Source organism: Xiphophorus couchianus, chromosome 1, assembly GCF_001444195.1.
Source record: "Xiphophorus couchianus chromosome 1, X_couchianus-1.0, whole genome shotgun sequence".
Taxonomy (NCBI): Eukaryota; Metazoa; Chordata; class Actinopteri; order Cyprinodontiformes; family Poeciliidae; genus Xiphophorus; species Xiphophorus couchianus.
The window spans coordinates 6,140,560-6,153,843 of record NC_040228.1 but is presented as its reverse complement, the minus strand read 5'-3'; the positions used below and the strand labels follow the sequence as shown (position 1 = coordinate 6,153,843).

The following is a 13,284-nucleotide window of genomic DNA, read 5'->3' as shown; positions in this document are numbered from 1 at the left end:
ATAGGAAAGGAAGATTAGATGTAGGTGTTTAATTTATTAAATCATGTTGATTGAGAGTTTTCTTAAAGTGCAGCCACTTGTACTTTAAAACTTGTAATAAATGTGTAGGTAAAGATAGGTTAATCATAAATGTTCAAAGGGAACACTTCTCTAAATAATTTGGTTGGGACAAGGTCCAACATGCAAATGGAAGGTTTGGAAGAAACTAATATTTTTGATAACTCAGAAAGCTAAACAGACTCAAAACTGTCCAAACATATATCTGTCATGATGAGTATATAATTCCAGCCCAAATGCAGAACACGACACAGGAGAGCGATATATATAATAAGTGAATTTATTACAACAGCAATAATAGAATGTACTGAAGATTGCGGGTCCTTTCCAGGGGGAAGGAAAAGGCTCACGGAGTGGTCGGCTCACTATAAAGAACACAGCGAGGAGATGGTGCGTTCACAGGGTGTAGGAGACGGGAGTGATGACAGAGAATTGGAGCAATCTTACTTGTTGAGTGGGAGTTTGCAGGTTTGGAGGGATAACTGCCGTACTCGGGGTTCTTGATTCCGTATGATCCAGGTGGAACAGCGCTGGGCCACTGAGATCCGGAAGGCGGCGAGGGAATGTTGTTGGGGTGGGGACGGACAGGTAGGTTTTGGCAGGACAGAGACAGAGGAGCCACACGACTGCCAGTCGGGACATCCAGGAGGGAACTGCGATAGCCGGAGGAGGTGAGTCTGGAAACTCGGGCAACCAGTGGGTAGGTTCCACAGCGTCACGATGGGGGAACCCAGGACTTCTCAGGAAAGACACCTGAAGACAGGAGACAACAAGGAGATTCACTAAGAGATCAGACACCGAGGAGAAAAACAGAGACTAGCTCAAGGGGGCTCAGAGGTACCGTTACTGGCTAACACTCAGGCGTCGAAGTGCTGGCAGTCAGCTCCTCTTGTACACCTTGCCTGACGAGCAGATAGATCACAGGTGCGCCGGATGACAACACCCCACTCCAGAGAGAGAGGTGAAGCTGGCGCCATCTGGTGGCTAGATGGTGAATAGCAGCAAGCCGACCTCCACAAGGGAAACCAAGAACCCCGGAACACGACAATATCAGGTTCTACAGTTAGATTCAGTGCTGCATCGCTTTATTTCTAATGGAATCAATTTTATTTAAGAAGAATCTCATTGCTGCTCAAAGCTGGAAGAATCGATGGTCTCAACAGAGCTTTGACTTTGTGTAAGTTTGGCAACTGCATTAAAAAGAAACCTGTAGGATTATTCTTACTCTCCTGTGTTAATGGTGAAAAATACAATGTTCTATCTTGACAAAGAATCTTTTTATACAGCAGTAGACTATGTTTCTACTTTACTCTAGATTTGAAGAGCAGCATTTTCTCTGAAATATCCAAGTGTTCTGCTTCAAAGTATACACTTCTGAATTACGCCAAGAAGCCAACATCCTAGAGATAACATCGCCTAATGCCACACACAATGAGGAAGTAACAATATGAACTATAGCATCAATTTGAGATTGAATTGTTGTCTTCAGCTGTGTCTCTCTGAGATTCTGGGGAAATTAAACATAGAACAGATTCTTTAAAAGTTTTTGCAGCGTTGTCTGGTAAAGATCTACTACAAGGACATTTTCTGAGGTTTTAAATACTAATTTGAAATAAACTCAAAGGTTGATAATACAGAGACAGGGTAATGGGGAAGTGCTGTTATTTCAGCATAAGGTCTAAAGCAGGACTCAGTCCAGTCCTCAAGGTCGGGTGTCCTGCTACCTTTAGATGAGTCCCTGGTTCAAAACACTTCAATCAAATATCTGAATTACCTCATCAGTGCAACCAAGCTCTCCAGAGTCCTGCTAATGACCTGATTATTCGACTCATGTGTGTTGAAGCAGAGGCGGGTCTAAAACCTGCAGTGCGTTGGCCCTCGAGGCCTGAATCTGAGGATCCCTGGTCTAAAACACCACGAGACCAGGAAGGACTGTTCATTTTTTGACTAAAGCCAACTGAGCTTTAGTCAATATTATACGCAATATTTAGGCTATCCACCACTATAACGATCTCACATTTATTTACCACTAAACCACATAAAAAAATAATCTGAGGACTGATCTAAAAATTGAGAGTAAGAGCTTCAGAAATATTCAAGCCACTGAGCCATTTCTAGCCCATCAACAAATGCAAGACTGTGAGTTTTGGATGAAGACGGTCTAAAGCTGGGCGAATTACTCTTGAACAACAGCTCCAACAAAACCTCCTGGACATTCTGTTGGAGGTTCCCAAGAAGTTGTCAGATGGAAAAGATCCATGTTTTACTGCAGAAAATTTTAAAGTGTATAATTATCTTGAAGAATTTGATGAAAGAAGTTGAAAGAGGGCAGTGGATTGTATCGTTAGAGAAAGTCTTTTCTAATTGGAATAAAATATTACTAAGAGTTTTTACAGTTATTAGTCAAAGTGACTTACTTCAGTTTCTCTATCTCTCTGTCAAAATGAGGTACAGAACAATTACTGATGTTGTCAATCGCTATAGGAGGCTCTTTTAGCGTATTCAGACTATGACAGCTACCAGTGTTTTTTCTGTCTATCCAGTTGTTTCCTTTCACTGATGTTGCTCGTCTCTAGTGTGCCTTTAAGTTAAGTCCTTCCCTCTCCTGGTGGACAGTAAACACATTGTGTTATTTCTGCTCCCGGCCCTTTTCTCTCTCTCTCTCTCTGGGCGCCGAACAGATATCCCGGAAGGAGCCAGGGATGATCCCACCAGGCGATTTCCACTTGACAGGGAGAGGGCTGCTTTTGAACTCTCCCTGACGAAAGTTGTCTCTCATTTTCAGTCTTCGCATGAGGCAGACGTGTCTCGGGCTTAAAGAGGAGTTGAAGTGTGTGATAAAAGCAAAAGTCAAGGGATCTTTGGATCAGGGAGCATGATTAGAAATAAACAGAAAAGCTTGTGGACAGTCATAGACTCCTGTCGAACGATGATGGAAAACACTTTTGAAATTTGTCTTTGACCTTAAAGCTGCTGCATAAATCTTCTACAAGATATTTTATTTTTATATATTTGTTAAAACTGCCACTGTTTCATGACAGCATAATAAAAATCAAGTAAACTAAGGTCCTCCACTTGTATCATAGTACTATTGCAGTCTGCAGAAATGCATCTCTTCCAGGTCAGAAACAACTCAATAGATTCAGGAGGAAGGTCTTAGCACTGCCAATCAGGCTTGTGTACACGCTGCTCAATTCGTTAATGGCGGAGAACCAACTTACCATTACAGGACAACTTTATCTGCCATCAGTGGCCTTGCTAACATGTCTCATATTACACTGTCACGGCATAGTGACAGTATTAGATATGTAAAGACATTTTTCAAAAATGACGTACTGCAGCTTTAAAGCCATTGGCGAAGATTGCAGAAATCCTCCCTGGTTTAACTGTGACAACAAAAAACTGGGGCCTGTTTATCTGTGTGGAACCAGTCAGATTTCCCATCCAGCAGTCTTGTAATATTAGGAAATGATCTTGGTTAACAGTTTTCCAGATTTTCTGGAGATCTTCCAGAAATTTTAAGCCTAATACAGTTAAGAAGAGATGTCGTGTTCTACATGCTTTGATTTAATTTTTTGGAATTTATTTATTTAAAGTTTTAAAAAATTACAATCCTTTGCCATGCACGTTCACCCCAAACTATTTTTTTGTGACATGCTGAGTTCAGTCCGATGCCACCAGCAGACAGTCTTCCACTCAGTCTTGAAGTCCTCTCATAACAAGATGGTACTCAAATATGCAAAGCAATTCAAATTCAATGCAAAAATACTCCATTGATCCCAAAGGGGAGTTAAATAAGCAGCAAAGCTGTACAAAGACAAAGTGGAAAACAAAAAGAGAGAGAGGTGGGACAACAAAAGGTCAAGCAAAAAGGAACTAGAAGTAATATTTTCCATGGAATTATTCCGGGATAAAAGGAGTCCTAAACCGATTAACCACTACTATGTCTACAAATACATGAAAAAAGCAGCAAAGAACTAATCAAATTTGATTTTCAGATGCTTTTTGTTCTCAGTAGTCGTCACAAAATGTCAGTGAATTCTGATCTCTTTTGAACAATTTGTAAAAAAAAACAAACAAAAACATAAATAACACGGTATAAGCAACAACATATTTCATTTTAGTTCCTGCAAGGTAATCAAAAAGGACTGTTAGTAGAAAACTTGACATTTAATAAAGGACAATGTGTACTTTTTTTTTTTTTGCTGGTTCATAAAAAAATGACTTTCAGAAAGGGATTATCTGTTGGAGATGTGAAGACTCATTCAGTCTCCACTTGACATTGTTAACCACAGATTGCACAATGTGCTGTTGAGGTCAGACTCAAGGTCTGAGCTGAAAATAGGTGAGAACATCTATCTGCTTAGAAGCAAATATGAAGAAACAGGGAAAAAAATTAAACTTTTGCAAAGAACTGTTGTAGGTCCACATGACCTAAAACATCTAAGGGCTCTGAGATCGGCCATGACGACATGTTGACATCGGGTCAATGCTTCAGAGGATCACAACAAACTTAAATAATCTAGAATTTACATCTTCATAATCAAATCAAAAATCTATTTAGCATCTGCAATTCAATCTCCTTTAAAATAAAATATCTCAAATGAAGAACCAGTTTTGTGCACACACATAACAGAAATATTATCATAACTCAAGAGTCTGCATGTTTTGCCAGCCATCAGTCACTATTTTTGGTAAATTCATGAACAATCCCAAAGATGTACGTCGAAGAAACATTTAGAAATGAAAAGTCTGCTGAACTCTGAATAAGGGTGCAACACAGGCGTGGCGTCATCTTGTAGTGATCATTCAGTGCAAAGGCTCCACTTTGTGGAAAGGATCACCTGTTGGGGGAGGGTTTCAACTGTGGGATGTAGAAGACAACATCTTGAGGTTCCTTCAGGTCTAGAAAATCTTAAACATCTTACAGTTATAAGCTGTGTGGGAACAGCAAGGCATATAAAATAAACAGCAAACCATGGACACACAGCACAGTGCTGTCTCTGTATTATGCTAGCTGCAACAATTGTTGCCATGGTTACATTCACTCTTCTTATGATCAAAATATGGATGAATGGATACAATTTTCTTTATACATCAGTAGAAGACACTTTAAAGAACATACAGTATGTTCAAAATATATATATATATTTTATTAAAGTATTTTACTGACTTTCTCTTTGTGTACCTCCAGCATTACAGGCAGGAAGTAAAGAGGTCTGGTCAGAGCTTAGTGTAGACACTCTATTATTTGATTTAAAAACTTCAATTAGGTGCTAAAAGTCAAAACAATTATTTTACAGCTTCCAGAAGTTAGAAAAAATGTCTGGCAACAATTGTTGCCGGTGGGATTAAATAGGTTAATTTCACCTTGTGTCACGTTGAAGGTGATAATTGTCAGCTAAGACACGACAGAGAAATGTTTTCTATTTGAACCTCTTTCTCTCAGACCTGAACCTCCTGCTGTGGAGCACTATCCGAGACGATCTTCTGTATTTCTGCTTTCTGTGTGTGTATTGCGTGAACCTACTGCCTGGGTATGTGTGTGTGTGTGAGTGGATGATTTTAACGGCATCGTTAGTGGGGATGCATTTGGGAAGCACTAATTAGGACTGGAAACCCACACAGCAATCAAACTGATATTTACAAGCCAAGCAAATATAGGTTTCATATGTAGAATTAAAGAGATGTGTGGGCATGCGGGCGTGTGTCTGTGTGTGTGAAATAAGACGCTATAGCATCACTGGAACACTTCACACACAATATGTTTGCATTAATTATCTGGAAGGGCCCTTGTAGACACATGAGCGGCCATGGTGGTAAAGTCAATAGCATTCCCAGCAGCAGGTGGTCGAGCCTGTTGAACTGTAGGCACAGCAGAGACGCAGAGATCTGCCTGGAGCCGACTGATGAAAGCAGTGGGGCAGAGGCTGCTGAAGGAGTGATAAAAATGTAAGGTCATGGTGACCAAAATTACACGCTCAGTTTGTTCTATGAGATCTTGTGACATATGCTCTCAAATAATAGAAAAACAGAATATTTTTTTATATGCTACAAAATGTCATTGACTTGTCTGTACTTTGGTGTAGGAATCAATGTTAGTTCTGGGTGTGAAGGTCCGTTTCAGCAGATATTAGCGTTGAAGAAGCATTGTCAGTTGGACAGACAGTATACCCAAGTTATTAATGTTGGGAGAATGCTAACTGTTAGCAGCTTTTGACAATAGGTGGGTAGTAACTAGTTACAATTACCCTGGTGATTTTTCAATAAATGTACTAAGAGTAATTTTAGTCCACCATCCTTTTTTTTTAACCTCTACAAGAGTGATTTTACTTTGGAAGTATTGTTAGTCTTACCTTTGGATAATTTCTGGCTTCTCTATCCAGCTCTACTTCACAGAGTTAAAAACAGGCATGTTTTCCAAGCAAGAATATTTCTTAAGATTACCATCCTCATTATTGGGTGTCGTTATAAGTTTTGGAAATCAGCATAAAAATCCTGTGTGAACTAGGCATAACCTGACATATTTTGGTAGTTTTCAAGTATTTTGTTTTGTATCAATTATGCCAATGTTCAGGAATGTGTGGTTTCCACAGTATGGGATGAGTTGGTGCAGTTCAAAAGCTATTTTGTCCGTTTCAATTGTAAAAATGTTCCATCCAACCAGCTTTCTAGTTAATTTATTTCTATCATGTAGTTCTTTTGTTATCAGCTCCAGGAAAGAAGTTTGAGTCAGCCGTCAGGTCACAGAAACCAAAACTGAATTGATTTTGACTACATATAGAGATGTACAGGGCTGGACTGTATCTTATAGCCCTTTAATTAGAATGCAATATATTTTTATCTTCTTAGGCTGAATGTAGGAACAAATATTTTTTTAGGGTTTTGTGTTCTGGAGGTGTGTCGGGGTGTGAGTTGGGGTGTGTGTGTGTGCGTTTGTTTCTAATACCTTGCGGGGACCATTTCCTGACATATACTACGTTGTGGGGACCCACTGCTCCTTGTGGGGACCAACAACGGGAAACACTGTTTTTGGGTCAGGGGTCAGATTTAGGACTAAGGTGTGAATTGAGTTTTGGTTAGGGTTAGTAATGGTTATGTAATGGGTAGGATTAGTTTAGGCTGTAGAAATGAATGGAAGTCAATGGAAAGTCCCCGCAAAGATAGCTGCACAAACATGTGTGTGTGGGGGTGTACGTGTGTGTGTGAGTCCTTGTGAGACTCTCCTCCTGAACAGTAGGTCTCTGCTGGAGGCTGAGGTGAACCTGCTGCAGTTGTAACACCTGGCTTTAATAATCTAATCACCTGCTTAGGTTCTTGCTGGATGATCCTTCATCAGTTAACCTATTCTGGGTAGATTGAAGCCACAGCTTGTCTTTCCTCATCGAGTACAGATTTGTTCATCTTTCACCAGCTAACACCTGGCTTCTCTGTAACACTCAGGTTTTAACCTCCTAACTGGTTCCCAGACCAGCCTTCAGTCCAAGACCGCCTTCCTCCTTCACCTCAGGAACTTCCCTCACACGATCTCCCACTGACCTATCCGCATGCCTGCTCTTCAACATCTCCGCTGTTCAGAAAAAGATTTCACTAGCCATCTGTTCTAGAATAACAAAGACTCTCCACCAAACCCAGCCATCATCCCTCTCTCTACCTGGATGGTCTCACCCCATCAATGCCCAGACTCTAGCGCTTAGCAGAAAGCTCATGGATGTTCCATTTCTCTATCAACTTTTGTCTTCAAGAAAACCTCCACTCTTGTTAATTGCCGTCCTCTTTTCCAGACACCACTACCCGTAAGCCAGAGTTTTCTCTCTGCACATTACTTATCCTTTTGTGGATAAACCATTTGTCATATACATTGCATCCTGCCTCTGCTTCTGCATGTGTGTCAGAAAGCTACCCTGAGACGGGACACTGGGCCAATAGTGTGAACAGGCCAGCCTCTGCACACATGAGCTCAATGGAACAAGACTGTTGTTCTAGGTGTGTAGCTAATTGCAACCTACTAATAGTAGACAGACCTTGGAGATACATGAGCTGTTTCTCAGCCGTAAGAAGACTGTCTGAATACAAAGAGAGGTTACATAAAAATCCCATAAAGCTCTCTAAGTGCCTAAAAATTGTATGAAGACAAAGAGTAGGGTTTCCCCCCAGAAAACTCACTACGCCCAGTGGAAGGGGCTCACCCCCTGTGTTTTTGTGTTCAAAAATGTTAACAGGAAATGTGAAAATAACTCTGTGTTACTGGAATGCATTACATTTATAGTACTTTAACACCAACTATAGTCTTAAAAAGGAAAACACAAAAAAATGCAATTGAAATAAATAAAATCAAGGGAATTTTTGTACTTAAGCACTCACCGAAAAGACAACCTTCATAGAGAGCTCTCACGCAGGTGAAAGGATCTGTAAGAGCATCTTTCAAATAGACCACTTTGAGTAAAAGGTGGTGTGTGTGATCCACACCAAGTTCAGAAACAAATGCAGTTTGTAAAAAGCACCTATGTCAAATTTGTGGTTGCACTAGTTCACTGGATCACAATAAAATCCCCCCCAAAAACGAAAAAAAAAAATCTACTGGGCATACACATCGTTCAACCAGACATAAACCTATACACATATTTTCAAACTCCACTGAAGTTTATTTCACACTTCAGGTTGCAACAAAACCATCTTTACAGTGAAACACTTTTGTGTAACTGTTTTTTTTTTTCATTCATCCATACTGCTTCCAGCACTAGGGGGCGCGCTCCACACATTGTGAACCACTACACTAGTTTGACCCAATGTTATCTGTTTGCGTTTCACCCCACTTGAATGCTGCTAGTGGTGGAAACGCTCTTCTGAATCCACCAGACAATAATGTAGCATACCAAACTACACTGATCCATGTCGGACCACTCACTGGAAACTATACTTATACGTCTATCAAGTATAATGAAGGTTTTCCAGTACTTCTCACTGTTTCCTAAGCATTAGAACTACAAGCCTTTTTGGTGCTGCTTCAATAAACTGAAATCAGTTGTAATTGACCTCAAGTGGAAATATTAAAAAGAAGGAGAAAAGGACTGATTACCAAAATACAGAACTGCTCTAATGCTGGGAACAGAGGCTGTGTGAGTCAGTGTGATTAAAGGATTTGCTGCCATATGCACCACTGTCTCCCTTCAGCTTCCAGGTAGCAGGCGGGAGCAGCTCCACCAACCCTTAGCAGTGGGCTGTCTGATCAGCTTCCAGCCTCCCACTCTCCCTCCAGGAGCAACGAGTCAACCTCCTCTACACAGCCCAATTTAGACGCTGCTAACACCGACACAGTGGGGGAGGTCTGTCGAGTCGTCCTCTGGAGCTTTTCAAAGGCTCCCTCCATCAAAGGCCTGGATAACAACCCGAAAATGAGGCAGAAGCAGTGAGCAAGTCTTAGCAGGAGAGAAAAGATGCACATAAGAGTTGGGGATGAGGGGGGAATGAAGAAGAGGAGAAAAATTAGAAGATAGAAATTAGAAAACACTGGGAAGTTTCACATCTTGAGATAGCTTAGTAAAATTCAAGAAGTCAGCTGGGATGTGAGAAGTTGAAGTCCAGGGGGAAAGAAGAAACAAAGGACCTTATATCATGAAACATCTTTTCTTTTACAAAGACAGGGTGCTGTTCTCAGAAAGACTGCCAAGCTATAAAGGATAAAGCATAAAACGTTTGTACAGAAAAGCTGGTTGGGATATTCATTACTGCTCTCAATAAATATCAAAATCTGACCCAACATTATGCATTTAACCCCTAATCATTAATCAATATAGCTAACTTTCTAAGCTTGAAATATAAATTTACCTTTACTGCTTCCTAGCAACAAGGGGTGACTCAACTCATCCCAGTTTCTGCTGTCTTCTACTATATCTATTTTTTAGTGCTTTGTTTCTCTGGAAGAAACTAATGGAACTTGCTCTGCATAATAATCTGAAAAGTATAATATTGGTCTAAATGGTGAGTACTCCACAATTTTTAAAAGTAACAAAATACACTAGACAAACAAACAGGGCAAAAAGAGGAGAAGGAAGCCCTTTTCTACCTTAATATCAAGGTACAATATTATCAAACCTGTAAGAACATGCTCTGCTGTAAGAGATGCTTAGAACTGCACCAGGCTACAAGACAGATTAAACGCAGGCAGCTGTAAGCACTCATGTCTGAACAAGGGTGCTAAAAAAGAATGAATGCCAGACAAACTGGCAAGAAAGGAGTTACAGGAAAGGATTTTGTCGCATCCTTTTAGATACCAAGACCATGACTGGAGCGTAGGAGCACAAAGCTTGGCAGACAATCAAACAGGAGTCTGTTCTTTCCTGACAGATACCTTTGTTTGCTACCTCTCATAGATTTGAAACCATTGAAAATGTTTGGCTGAGGGGGCTTTAAAGAAATTCACCAGACAAGAGATTAAAAATGAAAACCATGATAAACACACTAAAAAGATTTTGACAGGGACCGTACTGTTTTTGTTGTCGCGTCGTTTCAGTGAGTAAATCCCACGGCAGGGATGTCAGCAACTACAAAGGTGTCTGGATGTAGAGAGAGTTCGATGTTCCGGGATTACTTCAGAAATCCGGTCAATCTGTTGGACAGATAGATGACTTTTTGGGATTGGGTTTGTTACCGAAAGCCTCTGCTTTACCCTGGAAAATTTATTTACAGCGGCTCTCAAAGGTACTGCAGTCGTGTAAGAATGGCACAGGTAAAGTTTGGCAACGTAAAAACTGAAACCATGGAAAATCATTTCTTTGGCTTTGTGTTTCTGCTAAAGGATTAGGAGTGTCTGCTGTCTGACTTACCTTTTGATTTTCTACTTTTTATGAATGTGCAGCTTTCGTCTTGAGTGGATAGATGGAGAGAGTTTTACAAATATACCAAATGTTGGTTTTAACTTAGATTATATATATTTTTTTAACACGTTAACATTTGATTTACATTCAGAACAAAATCATTTTGCAGTTGATGGTGGAAAGTTAGGCAACTTAAGTGGAGGGACACTAGAAAAAAGAAAATTAAAAGAACGAGGGGTCAGAGTTAATTTTACATTTAGTACTGTTCCAGTGTGTCAAATATTTGGCTCTAAAAGTGAAAGAAATGGACAGGAACAAAACATGCAGGTGTGATTGGCTGGATACTTTCATGTTTGCGTTCTCACTAAAACCAGGAAGATAGAGCACATAACACCAGCTTTAAAGTCCCTCCACTGGCTCCCTGTAGTTCAAAGAATAGACTTTAAAATACTGTTGTTAGTTTATAAATCACTGAACGGCTTAGCACCACAATACATTAAAGATCTGCTGTTGTTGTATCAACCTTCCAGACCTCTCAGGTCTTCTGGTTCTGGTTCTGGTCTGCTCTGCATCACCAGAACCAGAACCAAACGAGGAGAAGCAGCTTTCAGCATCTATGCACCACAAATTTGGAACAAACTTCCAGAAAACTGTAAAACAGCTGAAACACTGACTTCTTTTAAATCTAGACTAAAAACCCACCTGTTTAGAATTGTATTTGAAATGTAATCAATTACAAATTTATTGATGGAACTTGACTTAATGTCGTGTTTTGATTGTTGATTCTATGTTGCTTTGTGTCTCTGTGTTTGATATGATGTAAAACACTTTGAAATGCCTTGCTGCTGGAATGTGCTATACAAATAAAATTTGATTGATTGATTGATGTTTGTTGCAACTGTCACTGATGATCAGATAAGTTTTGTCCTCCACTATGTGGTTTCAGTACCCCTCTTGACTCCTACATGATCTGTTAAAGATGAAGAGCTCCATCAGGAGACTCCATGAGACCACATAGGAAACCGAGTATCTCTGAGCAGGGTTCTGAGTGATGATAGTGAAACTGAGGGTAGTAATGTCTGGTTTGAAGTGTTGTAGGTTCTATCTTTTTCTCTATCTCTTTTAGCCTCTTTTAACTGCTTACACGCACACGCTGCAGCTTACATAATCATGTTTATGTGTGACTGCCGGCAGTCATAAACAGACTGAAAGTGATTAGACTACGATTTAGGGAGGGTATGGATCGCACAAAAGAATAAAAGCTAAACTCGCTCTACAATCTTTGCCTCACTTGGTTCCATCCATAAGGTGAGCTCAGTGTGGCCCAGTGCTGGACGATGAATGCAACTTTGTATCTGTTCCATTTGTATGACATGTATGGCTTGTAACATTTGGTCATTTTTCGGCATTAAAGCCTGTTTTTATATATAACCAAATCTCATTATATCTCAAGGAAGTTTACACTCAGGGGTTCTGATCAGGTCCTGAAACTGGTAAACAGGTCTGGTGGAGCAGAGAGACAAAAGTGAATGAACTCCACTAGAAGGAAGCAGAGAAAGTGAGAAGAGGACGACCCGAGTCTCACTGCAAGTTTTGTGAAATGAGAAGAAGTGTTTTCTTTGTAGAAGGTTCTTGACCTGGAGAAGGCCAGATACTGACAGGCAGTTTGGCAACAAATGATTTTAAAAAAAAAAATTGGAGCTGCCGCGGAAGGCTCATGCAAAACCTTAATGCCTACAAATTTGAGTCAAACATTTCAAGGAGTTGAAGACCACAGAGCTCTGTGAAGTTTAATAGTTCTCGATGAGAAACGGTGGACCGATACGAGGTCATGATGAGAACTCTCAGGATCACCTCTGTTTGTGGTTCCCCTCTAGTCTGTGTGCAGGATGGGTGGAGTCCTTCATGACGCCGAGTGCCCTCCCCTGCATCACGATGCTCAGAAGTGATGGGCTTTTTGTTTTTTAGGCACATGATTGGTCTGCGCGCTGTTGTAGTAAAAGCTCCAGTGCATATGGACGCTCTTCTGTCTTGTCTTGCTGTCTGTTTGTGAAAACGTAGCTGGAGCTGCTTCTCCACTGCATCCGCTGCTGTCTGGGCAGCTGGTTGATTGGGCAGCGCATGCCTCCTCTGACCCTGCTGCTGCAACGGGGTGCAGGACTGAACATGAACTGTTTCTTCCACAATTTGCATTGCATTTGAGTCTTTTTCTCACTTTTTGTATTTGTTTTGCTGTATTATTTAATTTACTAATGTGTTTGTTTCCTTTTTGGTCTTGATTGCTGATTCGCCTGATTTTTGCATTGCATGTTTTTTTTTGTTGTGTGTGGAATAACTGACATAACTGTCTTTACCTGACACCTTCCTGTGTCTCCTGAGGGATCGAGTAGTGTGCCTGAAGCCTGGGATT

At 40.5% G+C, this 13,284-nt stretch overlaps 1 long non-coding RNA gene across 1 annotated transcript; it reads right to left on the bottom strand.

The window, feature by feature from the left end:
* Positions 1–270: 270 nt before the first annotated feature.
* LOC114142626 (uncharacterized) lies at positions 271–1,072 on the bottom strand. Its single transcript, XR_003595082.1, has 3 exons — positions 899–1,072; positions 505–810; positions 271–422 (listed from the first exon to the last, which is right to left on the bottom strand). It is a non-coding gene; the product is annotated as an uncharacterized LOC114142626 (long non-coding RNA).
* Positions 1,073–13,284: the final 12,212 nt, after the last annotated feature.